The 16,532-nt window shown below is 44.9% G+C and overlaps 1 protein-coding gene across 2 annotated transcripts in view; it reads right to left on the bottom strand.

Moving 5' to 3' along the window:
* Positions 1 to 14,818, bottom strand: part of LOC138467662 (centromere protein J-like) — a 714,848-nt gene extending 700,030 nt beyond the window's left edge. For both annotated transcript variants that reach the window (XM_069607842.1, XM_069607843.1), the window contains exon 1: positions 14,495 to 14,818. The gene's annotated coding sequence lies outside the window, so the exon portion shown is untranslated. The remainder of the gene's footprint in view (positions 1 to 14,494) is intronic.
* Positions 14,819 to 16,532: the final 1,714 nt, after the last annotated feature.

Raw genomic sequence — 16,532 nt, 5'->3', positions numbered from 1 at the left:
AATCCAACACCCTGGACCCCCAACCGCAGGAAGACAGGCTTGCCAGTACAAGGGCCACCTGCAAGGAAGCTTGGGACAGACTGGCCAAATTTGATTATATCACCAGAACCAATAAAGCACACGCCCACGCTGATAAACCTGGTAGACTGCTCGCCTGGCTGTGTAGGAAAGAACACCCTAAACATCCGACTACAGCCTTAAGAGATGCTGATGGCACATTACATCGGACCCAACATGGGATTAACGACACTTTCGGGCAGTTTTATGCCCAACTATACTCCCATAATGACGTGGTGCCCCCCGAGGAAATTTCAAACACCTTGGATGAAATTGGCCTGCCCCTACTCCCGCCGTCACATAAGGAGGCTTTGGATGCTGATATCACCATAGATGACATAACCGATGCCATCAAGTCTCTGGCCACTTGTAAGGCCCCGGGCAGTGATGGGCTACCTGCCGAATTTTACAAAACCTACGAGCCGGAATTGACTCCGCTGCTGCACGAGGTGTTCCTAGAGGCCTACGAGACGGGTATCCTGCCTGGGAGCATGCGTGAGACTTTGGTGGTTCCGCTCCTCAAGCCAGGTAAACCTGCAGATGACTGTGACTCCTATCGCCCTCTCGCGATGCTCAATTATGATGTCAAAATTCTTACAACCATTCTGGCTAAGCGGCTGTCCAGGGTGATCGGAGGAGTGGTGCACCCCGACCAGAGCGGCTTTGTGCCGGGCCGCAACACCACTGCCAACCTTCGTAGGCTACAACATGTATTATCACATTCCACTCATGTAGGGGAATCTTATGCCTTGCTCTCTTTGGACGCCATCAAGGCGTTCGATTCTATTTTCTGGGAATGGCTAATTGCGGTGCTCCGGGAGTTCGGCTTTGGAGAACGATTCGTTAGATGGATCACAGTTCTCTACACTAAACCACGAGCACGAGTAAAATCTGGCCGGCTCATCTCCACGGCATGGGACATACAAAGGGGCACGAGGCAGGGCTGCCCGCTCTCCCCTATGTTATATATACTTGGGCTCGAACCCATCGCCATCTTTTTTAGGAAACAGTTCTTCGATGCTGGTATAAGGCTAGACGGGGTGGACCACATAATTTCCCTGTATGCAGATGATGTCCTCCTTTATGTGAGGGACCCGCAGTTGAATGTCCCGACCATGCTGGAGGTCCTCGGCAACTTTGCCAAGGTATCAGGCATACACTTCAGCAGACATAAGTCTTGTCTGTTTCCGTTAGGCGCCCTCCAAAACACACACGTCGATGACCTCCCCTTGCTGGGTATAAGTTGGCGCCCCATCACGTTCCGCTATCTGGGCATTAATATTTATCACACGCCTGAACTTATGCACGTCAACAACACGGCAGCGGCGCTGCCTCCCTTGCGCAGGTCGATTAAGTTTTGGGCTCGCCTCCCCCTATCCATGATGGGCAGGGCTTCCATCATCAAGATGATTGTTCTCCCCAGATTTCTTTATGGTTTCCAAAACATTTTTTATTATATTAGGACACCCTTCTTTCGCCTTTTGGGGAAGATACTTAAAGACTTCCTGTGGGGAATTAGTAGGCACAAATTTGCATTATCCACGCTGACCCTACCCTATGAGCAGGGAGGCATTCGGCTCCCTGATCTGGAGCGATACTACCTGGCTGCCCAACTAAGCTTCGTGGCTAAATGGCTAGCTGATGATGACACCCCCGAAACAGCGCTTTTACAACGCTCAATTGCTCCGATCCGGCTAAACGAACTCATCTGGGCCCCTCAATGTCTTGTGGATGGGATCCCATATTTAGCTACCCTGGGTCGTCAGATATGGCAAAGGGTTAAAATTCTTCTCCACTTGAAACATAGATATACTCCGGACACACCGCTCCTGGCCGACCTGTGTCAGAACTCTGTAGACCTTGCTTCCATTAGATACTGGGAAAGGCTGGGAGTGTACACTTGGGGGGATCTATATAACGAGGGCTCCTTCCGGGATTTCTCCTCCTTGCAGTCAGTAGATGGCGTCCCGGCTGGCCAATTCCTTTGGTACTTAAAGATCCGTAAATTTGCTCGGACCAAATGGGACGCGTGGCCAGAAGAACCTGAAACTGACCCCTTCATAACACTCCTATATAGTTTGGGAGATGGATGGAGGCCTGTGTCCCGTATATACAGCCACCTAATCGATAGGCCCAATCCCCGCAGTCAGGATCTCAAACTCAAATGGGAAGGAGACTTGGGGCATGAATTGTCTGAAGCAGAATGGGGCAGAGCACTAGCGTTCCCCAACGTGGTATCTAGAAACTCTAGATTTAAATTGATTCAGCTTAATATGTTATATCGCTCGTACCTGACACCACTTAGAATAGCCAAAATATATGGGCTACCCCAACATAACTGCCCTTGGTGCGGCAGAGATGAAGCAAATCTTTTACACATGTTCTGGGGATGTGTCCAGGTCCGGCAACTCTGGGCGAAGGTGGAACTCCTCTGTAGCGAGGCAGGCATGACCAGATATGAGTGGACCCCAAAGGAGTGCCTTCTCGGAACGTATCCCAGACTGGCCAAGTTCAAACACTCAGTTAAGCTCATGGACCTAGTATGCATTCTGGTCAAAAGGACCATTGCTATGGCCTGGAAGCGACCTGGAGGCCCACGATACCAGGTATGGCGTAACGAACTGGAGCGCTGGATAGGGGCAGAAACCTCTGCTTGGGAGGATGGGGTCACCACATCCCCCGAAGACACGAGCTTGGCACTTTCTGCCTGGAAAACTCTCACCTGGGCCTTACTTAACCCCCCCAATGACGATAAACCCCCTTGAGTAACTTGCCACTATCGAAACATGCTATCTGACACAGAACATTTGCGCAGTCCATAACTTGAACTTATTTGTTGCCTGATCTTCCTACGTTGCTTACGCCACTGACCATACGGAGACTTGTTAATGTTGTTTACGTTTTGTTGTTTCTGTTTAATTGTTAATTTCTATTTGGCCTATCTTGATTAATCCTGACTTATACCAATGTGATCGCACAATGTTACGATGCAACTGTCTCTTATATAAATGCCAATAAAGAAATTTGAAAATAAAAAAAAAAAAAATGGAAGACAAACTCTGTTAAAACGCACACTCATACATGGAGCACAAAGCTAAATAATGAAAAAAAGAAGGCTAATAGTGAAATTCGCCAGTTGAAATCGCATGGTGGTCCGAATATGGGTAACTTGATACAAAAACGACGACAAGCTTACCGCAATTGGGTGAAAGCTTTCAAGTACCAGCGGGACCAAGAACGCGGTGAAGCAATGTTGAGCCTGCTGAAATCACATAAATGTAGAGACATCTGGCAGATACTTAATAAATGTTCAACTAATCAAGCCATCAGGATGGCAAACGTGGTGACCGAAGTCGCCTGGAACCAACACTTCAACAAAGTCTTCTTAGGAGACGTTAAAATTGAACCAAATCACCTTGTATCACCGGCTGTAAAGTGGGACTGCTGTGAATCTGCAGATGACATAGCCACTGCAATTGAGAAGTTGAATAACTCGCGTGCTGCAGGACCGGACGGCATCACAAATGTGATGCTTAAAGAAAATAAATTGGCATGGTCGAAACTCATCGAGACACTATTCGCTAACATTGCAATGACGAGAACAATTCCTGCAAATTGGACAACAGCAATAATTGTCCCAATCTTCAAGAAGGGTGATCGGGCCAATCCAGCTAATTATCGCCCCATCGCCTTGTTGGACACAATTGGCAAGGTGTTTGCAAACTTTCTTCAAAAAAAATTAACAAAGTGGTCAAATGCAACTGGAATCACAGACAACAGACAAACAGGTTTCACGAAAGGTGTGGGAACAGAAATGAATTTAACATTGCTTAACATCTTAAAAATAAATGCTCTGGCAAGAAATACGAATTTATTCCTTGCATTCATAGATCTGCAGCAGGCTTTTGACTGTATCGATCGAGAATTACTGTGGGCGAAACTAGACAACTGCAATTGTCCCCACGACATCCTGCTACCAATCATAGCACTCCATACGGCAACAACAATTCAAATAAGGCTGAACGAAGCTGGCCAGTTATCCGAAAGAATGAAAACTAAAAGAGGAGTAAAGCAGGGTTGCCCGATTGCTGCTTGTTTATTCAAGCTCTTCATTACCGACATTCCCACCGCCCTAGCCGATGTTAGATGCTTTCCTCCTAAAATAAATGGGACACAAAAAAATTGCATGACATATGCAGACGATCTTGTTTTGGTCGATACTACGCAGATCGGATTGCAACGACTCCTTCAAAAGTTACATCAGTATATGTCGACCAACAACCTGAAAATAAACACTGCAAAAACAAAAATCATGAGAGTCGGGTCTCACAAAGGGGAGAAGAAACACCCATTTAGCTGGAGAGTCGGAATACATCCAATCGAAGAAGTCATAGAAATCAGATATTTGGGCACCATGGTCAATACCTCGATATGTGAGAAGAGTTGGGTCCGTGATATGGAGCACCGGATAAAGATCCTAGCAGTACAAGGCTTGCGAATTCACAACCTTTATGGAAAATTCTCTTTGATACCGATCCGGTTGTTTTACTTGCAAAAAGTTATTCCATCTATTACTTACGGAGCCGAATCTGGATGGAACCTTGATCATAAAATCTGGGCGAAAATGGAGGGCTACTTTTGGAAAAGAGTACTAAGGCTACCAAACTGCCTTTCAATTACCGTTATAAGACAAGAACTAGCCTTGGATGACCTTTATACAACCGTGTTATGGAAATCCCTGGCACTATTGAGAAAGACGCTATTAACAAATAAAGAACCTGCATATGAAATCTTAGCAGTCAAAGATATGAGATTTGCTGGAGACGCATACAGGAAATGGTATAAGAAGGCATTTGACATTATGATAGCCGCTAAGATATCTGAAGAAATGCTGCTAAAGTGGCCACAAGTAGCCAAAAGAAAACTAAAAGAATGGTCATGGGCAGGTAACATAGCAAGACTGGAAAGCCAGACAGCTGCACCCAAACTTGGGCCCACTGCTAATAAAATGAACAAGATGCCAAAGTACCTGTCACAGTTTCCTTCGAGGCATCACCGTGATCGGTTTCTGAAAATGAGAATGAACGCGATAAGAACTAAGGAAATCCTACTAATAAGAAAAGACGCAGAGACCAGAGACAATCGGTGCCGATTCTGCAATGAGGACATCGAAACAGTCAAACACTTGTTAGTCGCCTGCCCCAAACTCCGATCCTTAAGATCTGTACACCTGATCAAATACGACCCGAGAAATGAGAACATGGAGGATTGGTGGTACCGAATACTGAGTGGGAGCTCTATTCACCTAATATGCTCAGTGATAAACTTCCTCGATGCCATTCAACTGTAAAGATCATGTGAAGGGAGGGGCGGGCTTCTTGAGGCTGTAATGGAATTGTTTTGTAAAAGATGATGTGTCAAAACAAAAAGTTTAATAATAAACTATGTTTATAAAATAAAAAATAAAAAAAAAATAAAAAAAATTGCGAGTAGTGGGAGGAGCAATACCCCACACAACTGGGCCTTTGCAACACCTCCATGTAGATTACGAAGACATAATTTAGGTCTGTCAGGGCGACCGCTATATGATAGTTGTAGTATGCCCTTTTTCCCGATGGATCAAAGCTTGTCCATGTTCGCACCACGATGCCCTCAGGGGGCAAAGTTCCTCGTCAGAGAGGTTTTCCCACAATGGGGGGTGTGCAAGGTTCTAAATTCAGACAATGGGCCTCATTTTGTAAATGAAACATTTGAACACATTACAGAAAATTACGCATAAGATTTTCTGTGCCTACCACCCGCAAGCAAATGGAATATGTGAATGTCTCATCAGCCAAAATTAAAGTGACGTTAAACAAGGGATGGCTTCATTGCCTACCCCTAGCCTTTTTTGCATTGCGCAATCAACCTGAATCCGACCACCATTAAACTCCTCATGGGGTGGTGACAGGATGATGCATGCGACTCCACTTGCTCTTCCCAGTAGAGCACTGACAAATGCCCATAGTTCTGCTGTTGTATTAGGTAATAAAATGCATGATTACATTGATTCGATGATGGCTAGTGCCTCTTTTATCTCTCGACAACTGCAGTCCCAGCGGGAGAGTTCAAAGGAGGTGACGGAAGATATCACACCAGTAACAAACTCTGAACTACTTAAAAAAACACCTCTTTATGCAGGGGATGCTGTGTATCTACGAAGATGTGTTAGGGCCTAGTTTAAGCCTAGATTTCAGGGACCCATTTCAGTAGAGCAGGCCACAGATCGAGTGGTAAAACTGAGTGTCAAGAAGCTCTGGAACTACATTGGAGACGTTGAGCCCTGCCGAGGCGAGACCTCCTCCTGCCAGCACAAAGACTGGTTGATGCAAGAAGAAGAACAAGAAAATGGAGAGGCACCGCAGCAAAGATTAACCAGGTCTATGACCAGAGCTTGAAAAGGACAAAACTCAGAGCTTAATTAGGCACACTATGTTTTTCTCACAATAGGTATTCATCATGAAAGTGAAAGAGACTGGCCTGAATACATGGTTTCAAACCTGCACACACCTTATGAGAAGCACTTTCTTAGATTTGTAATCGAGACCAAGTGGAAGAGACCACCTGGGTTGTTCTTTTATGCTTTTCTTCTTTATGTGCCGCAAACAAATCCACTTTTAACACACGGAAGTCCATCCATTGTTGCATTATCAAACAGTGCCAAAGTCTGCCTAGTGTGGGAATTATTGTTTTTGCAGCACCTGCCCAATATTACAGAAGGAGAGCTTAACTAACACACTAAAACAGTGGCAATGTATTTTTGATGAGACTTTTCAGGCGATTCTACAGACTTTTGGGACATCACAGAGGATATTCAGTGATACAAAAAATGGGAATTGTAATTCGAACTGCTGTGTTCATCTGTTGTGCCTTATGCTGTCTCTACTTTTTAACCCTCTTTGCATTACGCAAGATTTTATTTCTGCATGCATATGCTTTGGTTCCTAATAACACAACCACTGTCCTTGCTTTTTTTTACGGAAGCCATATCTGGGCAAATGATCAACCTTAGCATATGGGTTGCCTATTAAATAATGAGAGAATAGGTTCCCTATTTGGGAACTCCCGTCTCTGCACACTATTTAGGGCTTAAATATAAGCCAAACTGTTTAGGAAACAAATGGTCCCTTCTTCAGAGGGCACACATTGTCTATTAATGAAGATTTATGACATTTGGATGTTATGATTTATACAACCATCAACAAATAAATGTCCTCAATAGTAATTCAAAATATTTACAGATCACAAATAAATCAGTAATTCCATCGATTTTTTTATTCATATGGCCCAAAGCATTTAGAGAACTTCTCTTCATCAGCGGTGTACAATGATTGTTTTCTACAAAGAAATTTAACCAAAAATAGATCAATTAATTTCCTGTAATTCATACTAATTCAGATTATCAATTCAAATTTCTGATCAGAATCTTAGGGAACTCATAATGTATTATTCCATCATGATAGGCTTTCAAAACAGATTGTTTTTATGGCTTAAAGCATACATCTTTTTTATATTTTAGACCTGTTCATATTTGTGATTCATTTTGCTTCACAAAGTTGATAACTGACCAATTTATTTCCTAGTCATGAGTATTCATAGTCTAGCAACTATAAAGTAAGTGTTTTCTAAATTAATAGAATATCCCAAATAAATAGAGCATGTGGAGAGAAAATAGTGCTAACCTTAATCATGGTCCCAAGGACTATCGGTAGTCTGAGATATTTCAAGATTTCCTTAATGTCACGCTGTATCTGTATTGGGAATGTGTAGAAATAATCTACTGTTAGAAACCATCTGTGAAATATATAGCATTCACATAAATTCAGTCTGTTGCGCAATACGTTTCTTACCCTTAAGACGTGTAGCCAGTTTTTCAAGAGCTAGCAGCTCAAATCAACGTGATGTATAAGTGCTGACTGTGCATCTGTAAATATAAAGACTATGGGCCTCATTACGAGGAAGCCGATAGAGGGTTAACGGCGCCGGTAGAGCTGCCGGCCCCGTTAACCCTCTACCTCCTCATTACGAGGTCTGCTCATGGGACCCGCTACCCGCTAAGGACGCCTGGTAAAACCTGGTAAAACCAGGCGTCCTTAGTGGCACCCGCGAGCAGACCAGGAGGCTAACAACAGGCCCGTCTATAATGGGCCCGTTGTTAGCATCCTCCCCATTCCCATTGAGCCCTCTGGGGCTCAATGGGAATGGGGATGTACCGGGTCCAGGTTCCTTGAATGGGGAAATACTGGGCCCTCCAAGGTCGGAATGGCTTGGTATTTCCCCATTCAAGAAACCCGGACCCGGTACCCGGGATGGGGGTAGCCATGCCCCTAAGAGCAGCATGGCTACCTCCATACTTGTAATGAGGTCCTATGTTTAAAAATAATTTAAAGGCCCAAGGTCCCTACATGTAGTGGGACATCATCCTTTTAGAGATCCTCTCATTTTTGAAAGGCATATGGAATAAATACTTACATGGAGTATGAAGTTAATCTCCGAGCGCCGTGCCGAACGCTACTGTAAAATTCAAGATGGCCACTTAATATAGCGGCGTCTCATCATGGATTTTAGACCAACTGTAGCGGGTACTGAGAGTGTTTTCCACCCTCTTGCCATCTACTTAGATACAGCTCTACAACCTCTGGTACAGGCCACTTCTACCTATCTAAAGGACACGGCGCACTTCTTGAAACTTTTGGAGTAACTACATCTTACTGACCCTACACTGATACTGTTTACACTAGATGTTAACAGTCTTTATACATCAATTCCCCATAATGAAGGGGTCGAAGCCATGGAATGGTTTCTGTTGAAACACAAGGAAACCCAAATCCACAAAGTCTTTGCCTTACCCAGATCCTTTAGCTCACTAGCTTTCACAGAGGTCCAACCAGACAGAAACACGTATCTGGGGTTGCTGTTGATACTTTTGTTCAGAGGAGAACTGCCTAACATTTTGGTGCTGGACTGATATGTCTTAGATATTTCTCCTCTGTTAAAGATAGTGAGCTAAAGAATCTGGGTCGGGCTCTCGTAACCGGGACTAATGTCCGGCATAGGGACTACAGGACCCCCCTGTTTTTTTGCATAATTTAAGTAACTTTGGGTCTCACCTTAAGTTACTAGGGGAATCCAGACGTGGACCAATATGCTTAGAGAGGCACAGCTCCACCCTACTGATGAGGTCCAACCAGACCGTAACACGTGTCTGGGATTGCTGTTGGTACTCTTGTGCAGAGGAGAATTGCCTAACATTTCGGTACTGGACTGCCCCAGAGCAGGACAAAGATTAATATGTTTTGGATATTTCCACTCTGTGAAAGATAGTGAGCTTAAGAATCTGGTTAAGGCTCTCGTAACCAGGACTAATTTCTGGCAGAGGGACTTCCAGGACTCCCCTTGTTTTTGCAATTTTGTGAGGTAGACATGTTTTGCATTTAACCTAATTGTGTGAGGTAGTCATGATTTGCATTTAGCCTAATTGTGTGAGGTAGTCATTTTCTTGCCAGGTCTGTGGCTCAGTGAACTAATGGATCCACTAAAGGGGCCTGTGTTTGACCTCATGGTCACAGGCTCGAATCCTGGCAGGTCCACTCAGCCCTTCATCCTTCTGAGGTTGATAAAATGAGTACCATTAAGTTGAGTAACATTAAACATCTGTTATTAGCACCAAGATGCCCCTTTGAGGGTGAAAGTGCGCTTCACAAATACACCTGTTATGTTATGTTTTGCATTTAGCCTAATTGTGTGAGGTAGACATGTTTTGAATTTAACCTAATTGTGTGAGGTAGCCATGTTTTGCGGCCAAACTTTGTATTTAGCCAAGTGTGTTAGGTAGCCAAAGTTTGCATTCAACCTAAGTGTGTGAGATAGCCAAAGTTTGAACTTGCCCACTTATCAAAGGTAGCAAAAGTTTGCATTTGGCCTAAGTGGATAAAGTAGGCAAAGTGTGAATCCAGGCAGTTGTCTAGGGTGCCCCACGTTTGTGTTTGGCCGAAGTGGGTAATGTAGCCAAAGTTTGCATTTACCCTTAGTGGGTAAGGTAGCAAAAGTTTGCATCCAGCCAGCAGTCTATGGTGGCCGAAGCTTGTAATTGGCCTAAGTGGGTAAGGTAGCAAAAGTTTGCATTTAACCCAAGTGTGTAGGGTAACCAGAGCTTGCATCTGAACAATTGTCTAGGATAGCCAAAGCTTGCATTTAACCTAAGTGTGTGAGGTAACCAAAGCTTGCACCTAGACGGATAGACGATTAATTGGTGTGAGAAATGCACCAAACATAATAGGCTGACGGGAGCAAGAATTTGAACACACCCAGATGTATTAATTAAAAGTGGGGAGTGCGCGACACCGGGGTGGAGGGTGGGGTATGAGAGAGGCATCCCACTTGGAAGGGCCGTTGGAGACCAGAAAAGTATCTCACCTTGATAGAGTGCTGAAGGTGGGAATCGTCCCTCACTGGGATGGACAGACAAGGGAGGGAGATGTATCACACCTAAATGGACTGCTGAGCGTGTGAAATGCGTCACACACAAAGTGGAATGGGTTTGGGGGCAGAAACTGTGCCACAAATGGATTGAGTTCAGGGGACAGGAAACGCATCTCTGCTGGAGGAAATTGTGGGGATGATAATTGCTTTGCAGTAGAATGAACGACGGGGGGAGGGATATGGGCTGCATTTAGTCAGAATGTCAGGAGAAGAAAATGTATTACCACTACCTAAACTTACTAAATACTCACCCCTCTGCTACACCTTATCAAACTCTGAACTAAACACAAGTATACCTCTACAGCATCACAAACTGCATGCCCTTCACAACACCCCTATAAGGAAACAAACCATACACAATCTCACCTCAACACCACATAAAGCCTACCAACCGAAAACGTACCTACGGTAAGTGATCGGTTTCTCGAAACTGAAGCTGCCAACAGCACATAACAGTTCTGTTGCTCTTTTTCCCGCTCAATCCTACTAACAATCCCTGCCACCCTCCTTGCATTGCAGATCCGCCAGAGCGCCAAAAGAGACCATGCAGGTGGCAACATTGCACGGTACAAGAACCTTTGACATAAAATAACATTTTAAATTTCAATTCGAATGTCTATCTTTTCAACTAATGCAAAAACAAATGGGTTCTCAGCCTTGCCCCCAAACACACTAGTCTTCACTGCTCCTGATTAAAAACAGGTGAATTGAATCACTGAGCTCCGCTGCAACAACCCACATACTATACTAATTATCATACACAAATGCAAGCACTCCCATGGAAAGAAGTTAGGGGCCTATAAAGAGGCATAGGTATTGGGGAGTAGGGTGGTGAAAGGAGACAGAGCTTAAGCGACACAGGTGGTTAGTGGAAACGTGAGGTGTGACACAGAAACATGGAGACAAAGAAGGGTGGAGGCTGAGGTGGGGGCACAGAAGAGAAGCATACGGGATTAAGGAGACAGAGAAAGAAGGGAGGCTGGGAGGGAAGAAGGGAGTAAGACCAGGTACTGAAAGGCAGCTGGAATGGGAGTGAAGGCAGAGAAAGAACGAGCTAAAGGAGGAAGAAATCACAGCCAAGAAAAAGGAGGAGGAAGCAAACAAGAAAATTGCCAGAATGAGTTGCGTAAAGGAGGATGGAGGAGAGATTTGAATAATAGAGGAGGCGGGAAATAAACATCAGGGGTAGCTAGCCAGTGATTATGGAGCAAGAGAGGAGGTTTTAAAGAGACATCACACTATTGTTATGGGATAAATCCGAGTTAGAGATAAGGTGCTAAAAGGAGACTGGAGGAGATATACGAGAGAGGAAGATGGTTGGAAAGAGACAAGGGGTGAAGGAGAGGGGAAGAAGGTTGAAAGGAGACATAGTGAAGGAGATCTTGAAGAGAAGAAGAAGGATCTGTTACAAGGAGGTCACACGAATCTCTAAATTAGAGTGGCCAGATGATCAGGAGAAGGTCTGTCTAAGCCCTACAGAGGGTGAGCCTCAGAAGGATGAAGGAACAACAACGTGCCTCAGCATTCAGGAGGTGGATGAGGAGATATAGCCTAGAGAGGAGAGAAAAGGAAAGACAACAGAGAATCCCCTCGGCACGAGGCCACGGAGAGCCATTAAAGTGGGAAGTGAAGACTAGGCCCTCGGGATAGTGCCAGCACTGCCAGATAGAGAGGCGGTGAAATGACAGAACTCAGGCCTGCCTGTAGGCCACCTCCAATGATCAGACTCGTGGTGCTACCCATAGACAAGAAACCCTACTCTTGCTGGTAGACTCAAGAGTCAACTTACCTCACCCAGATTGCCAGATAGAATTGTGCTTACTACTTTTGGAAGAGGGTATTTAAGGAGAAGAAATCAAGTGAAAATGTACTTTTGATTTTAAAATAAATACTCTGGTGTAATCCATACCATCCATTTCCATTAGTTATTTCTCCAACGTAATATGTATTTGTACTGTAGACGCACTTTTAAGATCAAGAAATACAAACAGAACAGATGGCATGAAAGAGAAAGTACGCATGCATTCTGTCAGTCCTATTTTACTTTCTTTTGCGTATTTGTCAGATTTTAGGCAGTAAAATGGACGGTCACCACTTGTCTGGAGCACTGGCCTCACCTGTGGAAGACACTGATAGCAGCCATCAAACCGACTCAAATCCGTGCTGGGGTTTAGGAAATTGTGACAACCTCTTCAAAAACGTTTTAGATGCTATGCAACACTGCATTTTGTGCCACCATCAAGGAGTAGACATTTTTTGGACAACATTTGCGAACTCTCTATAGCACTAAAAATCAAAACCAGAAATCAACCCATTCACCGCCTGTGATTTGCTGTAGTATTTCGCATAAACGTCCATGTGTGAATCACAACTTATTTGTTACTTTTTTTTCAACCCAATTAATTCCTGAAGTAGGTCCAATTTAAATTGTTCTTTTTTTTTAATGGAATGACTTTCACATTTTTAGGCTTGGATTATTATGACTTCCTCTAACAAAAAGTTAAGTGATGCGCTATGCATCGCATGCTATGCTCTATTGGAAGTCATTACAGACCTCCTCTAGCCAATCAGAATGTTGGGAATACAGCCAATAACTACTGGTATTCACTGCATTCCAGACACTCGAACTTCAGAAGCAGCCAGGAAAAAATAGAAAGCATTTCTCTACATTTAAGAAGCAGAAATGCAATTTCATAATCAGATTTCTTTAAGCAAGACACTCCAACCTAAATAAACTCAAAAAAACTGAAATCTAAAACACAGAACAAAGCTTTCACTTTTGGAAAGAAAAAACGTTCACTTTAACATTGCACTGAAAGCAAACTCATGCTAAAACTATTCTATTTCAACCAAATTATCAATTACAAATCTTACCTTATAAAGAAAACTTAGTTATTTAAATATCACAGCATGAAACCACATTTACCTTACCAGCACGTTTTATGTGTTTTACGCATTATTAAACTATCACCGTTTACTTCACTACCACCACTCCAAAAACCTGTATTGCTGCTAACACTAAGTTAATCCTAACAGCCTTAAAGACCTCCGCAGGGGACATTATCGCTTGGGATAATGCCCCTTTCCCAACTATTGGCCCTTTGGCTTCTTCTCCGACCATACCCTGGGATCGGGTTATTTTCCCATTCTAATGACCCCCTGCCTCGAGCTCCAGGGCTATATCAGCACGTGGATTCTATTATAGACCTCTCAGCCAATCAGAAAGTTTGGAATGCAGACTACAATCTCTGGTATATACCCTGTTCCAAACAGTCTTACTTGTGCAGCAGCCTAGCAAGCATCACAGAAACAATTGCCTTCAGCTTTGTAAAGACAGAAAGGGGATTGTTCATGCAATTCAAGCACACTTACAAACAACAATGAAATGCAGAATTTGTGAAGCTTGCTTCTGAGTGCTCATTTTAATTATCACAATAAAAACACGTTCCTTTTTAATTGCACAACTTCGTGTGCTAATATGGGTTAATGACCCTTTCCCAATTTATGGCTATTGGAAAGCTTTGATTAATAACTTCGATGTGGGTCACTATACCACGATAAGGACCCCGTATTCGGTCTATAAGGATTAATTATGGTCCTATCAGGTTTGTCCAGTTACAATAAGCATAATACACAATGGTGATAAGAACATGCAACACCAAGGTCAAAGGTGCAAGTCAAACATCAGAACAATTATAAGGTGTATTCGTTTTGAAAATTTGTTTTAAAGCATGACTTTTCTGCTCTTCCAGGCTCCACACATCCCAACCCCCTTGACCCTTCTGCTTGTGTCCGTTAAACTTTGGCAGGTCAGGTTTCAGTAACTGAAAATAAGCACCTGCACCCCTGAATGCAGAGACGGGGAAGCAGGCAGAGAGAGGTTTTATAGGCACGAATTCTAAAAACAAAAACTTACAATTCCGCACAGGTTTCACCAAAGCCAGTCGGACGCGCTGCCATCACCAGGCGCTGATTTGCCAACACGGAACTCAGCGCGCTGCTGGGGCTTCCGAGGAGCCGAGCCTGGAGTGCAGGGTTAATTCAGTCAGCGTCGCTGCTAAACCCCCCTCAAGCGCTTTAATAAATGAATGTCAGAGCGCGAGGAGTCCGGGCTCCGAGGGGTTCGCTCCCGGGGGTGGTCCGCGGTGGTGCGGGGCTGTACTCGGGGCTGTACTCACCGGCAGGCTGCAGCCGGAGCTGCCTCGGCCTCTGTGCACTGGGCTCGCCGGCAGTTGGCTGCGGTAGCTACAGCAACTGTAAACACTGGCGGCGTCAGGTGCGAGTGGCTCAGGACAGGCTCTGGCTGCGGAGCAAGTTTTGGGGTTCCCGATGTACGCCTCTGTGTTTATTTTACACGTGGGTAATTAAATCATTATGATTGGAGCAGATGCAATGGCCGTTCTTCCATCCACGGAAGTGTGTGGGGGGCGCATTACGGGGGACCCCCTTGAAACAGAAGGGAAGGCCTGCAGGTGTGCGCGTGTGCGCTAGGGTGTTATTTTTCTCTCCACCTGCTTGTAATGCCCAGGCCGAATTGCCTCCTTCGGTTTCTCCAGTTTGCACGGCGCTGTTCTCAACACGCTTTTCAGGAAAGAGCTAGAACCGTGCACCTTGCTGTTCTAGAATGCACACAAAGTGGTTTTTATTCCGAGATTGGAAACTTTTGCTGGGGGTATGGGGGGGGGGTATGGGTGTCTATGATGTCCGGAAGCCAGTCGCAGCGATCTGGAGATGGATGGCTACGATATGGGAGGGAGGGTGCTTTGAATGGAAATGCACGAGGGCAGTTTGCGCGCTTTATAAATGGAAATAAATAAATAAAATAAATAAATAAACCCTTCTTATGAGGTTGCTGGGAGTCTGGGACTGGGAGCAATCCAAGGTGAGATATTTGGAGCCCAGTGACATACACTGGGGCAGATCGGCATCATATGGGCCGCAGTGCCACGGTTGGTGCTGTTCTGGTGAATGTACAATTCCCCTCTGATACATAGAAGTGAAATCGCCTATGGATGAGGGCATCACGTGGATCACGGCCATCCGTGCCCTCCTGGCGAGGTCACAATGGCATCACGTCATCGTTATGTTACGTTCTCTGAATTTGTTGTGCACGCTTTCGTCCAACGGAATCTTGGCACGAGGAAAAGTAAGGATACAGCCCACTACAGTGGCCCTAAAACAGGAAAGTTTTCAACGCCCGTCTGAACTGTAGGTGGTTCACCGTGCCTCTGAGGGCCGATGGGAGCCCATTCCACAGTTTGCTTGCTGCATATGAGAAAGCTTGTCCGCCATATCGTTGTCATCGCCATCATCCTCCTTAGCAGGGTCCATGTCCGGGGTCAGTGGAATGTTGCATCTTATACACATGTGCAACACTGCACAGCCCAGGATGATCTTGCCCACCTTAATAGGGCTTTAGATAAGGACACCACCCAATCTGCTGAGGCGGCGGAACCTTGCCTTAAGCAATCCAAATGTCCGCTCAATTGTGCCACTTGTCCGTGTATGTGCACGGTTGTAGGCCTCTTTGTGCATGTCCTGTGGTCGTCTGATGGGTGTCATCAGCTATGGCGGGAGCGGGTATCCGGCATCACCTGCATGGGAGGGACAGAAGGGGGTGCAATCATTGTGGTGCCACTGTCATGTCAGTGAAGTGTGCATTGACTCATTTCACAAATACCAAGGAACAAGACATAGCAAATGGCACAGATGACCCTATTGACTGGTGCAATGTCACACGTAATGGCATATTCCAATTCAAATGGTTGGTCAGTCATTTGATCTGAGATTGATCTGTGTGTTCACTGTCTGCATTCATTCATGGAAATGATCTTGAATGCTGCTACGTGTACCTATTTTGGTGTGGATACAAGGGTGTGTGGCCATCTACCATGAGCCTTGTATTTGGTACGGTGCTACAACACAGGCTGCCACAGCTGCAGCGGCAAAGAGGT

The sequence above is a fragment of the Ambystoma mexicanum genome, chromosome 4q (genome assembly GCF_040938575.1).
Source record: "Ambystoma mexicanum isolate Mex_15411 chromosome 4q, UKY_AmexF1_1, whole genome shotgun sequence".
Lineage (NCBI taxonomy): Eukaryota > Metazoa > Chordata > Amphibia > Caudata > Ambystomatidae > Ambystoma > Ambystoma mexicanum.
Note: the sequence above shows the minus strand (reverse complement) of the source record. Positions and strands in the feature narration are given on the sequence as shown.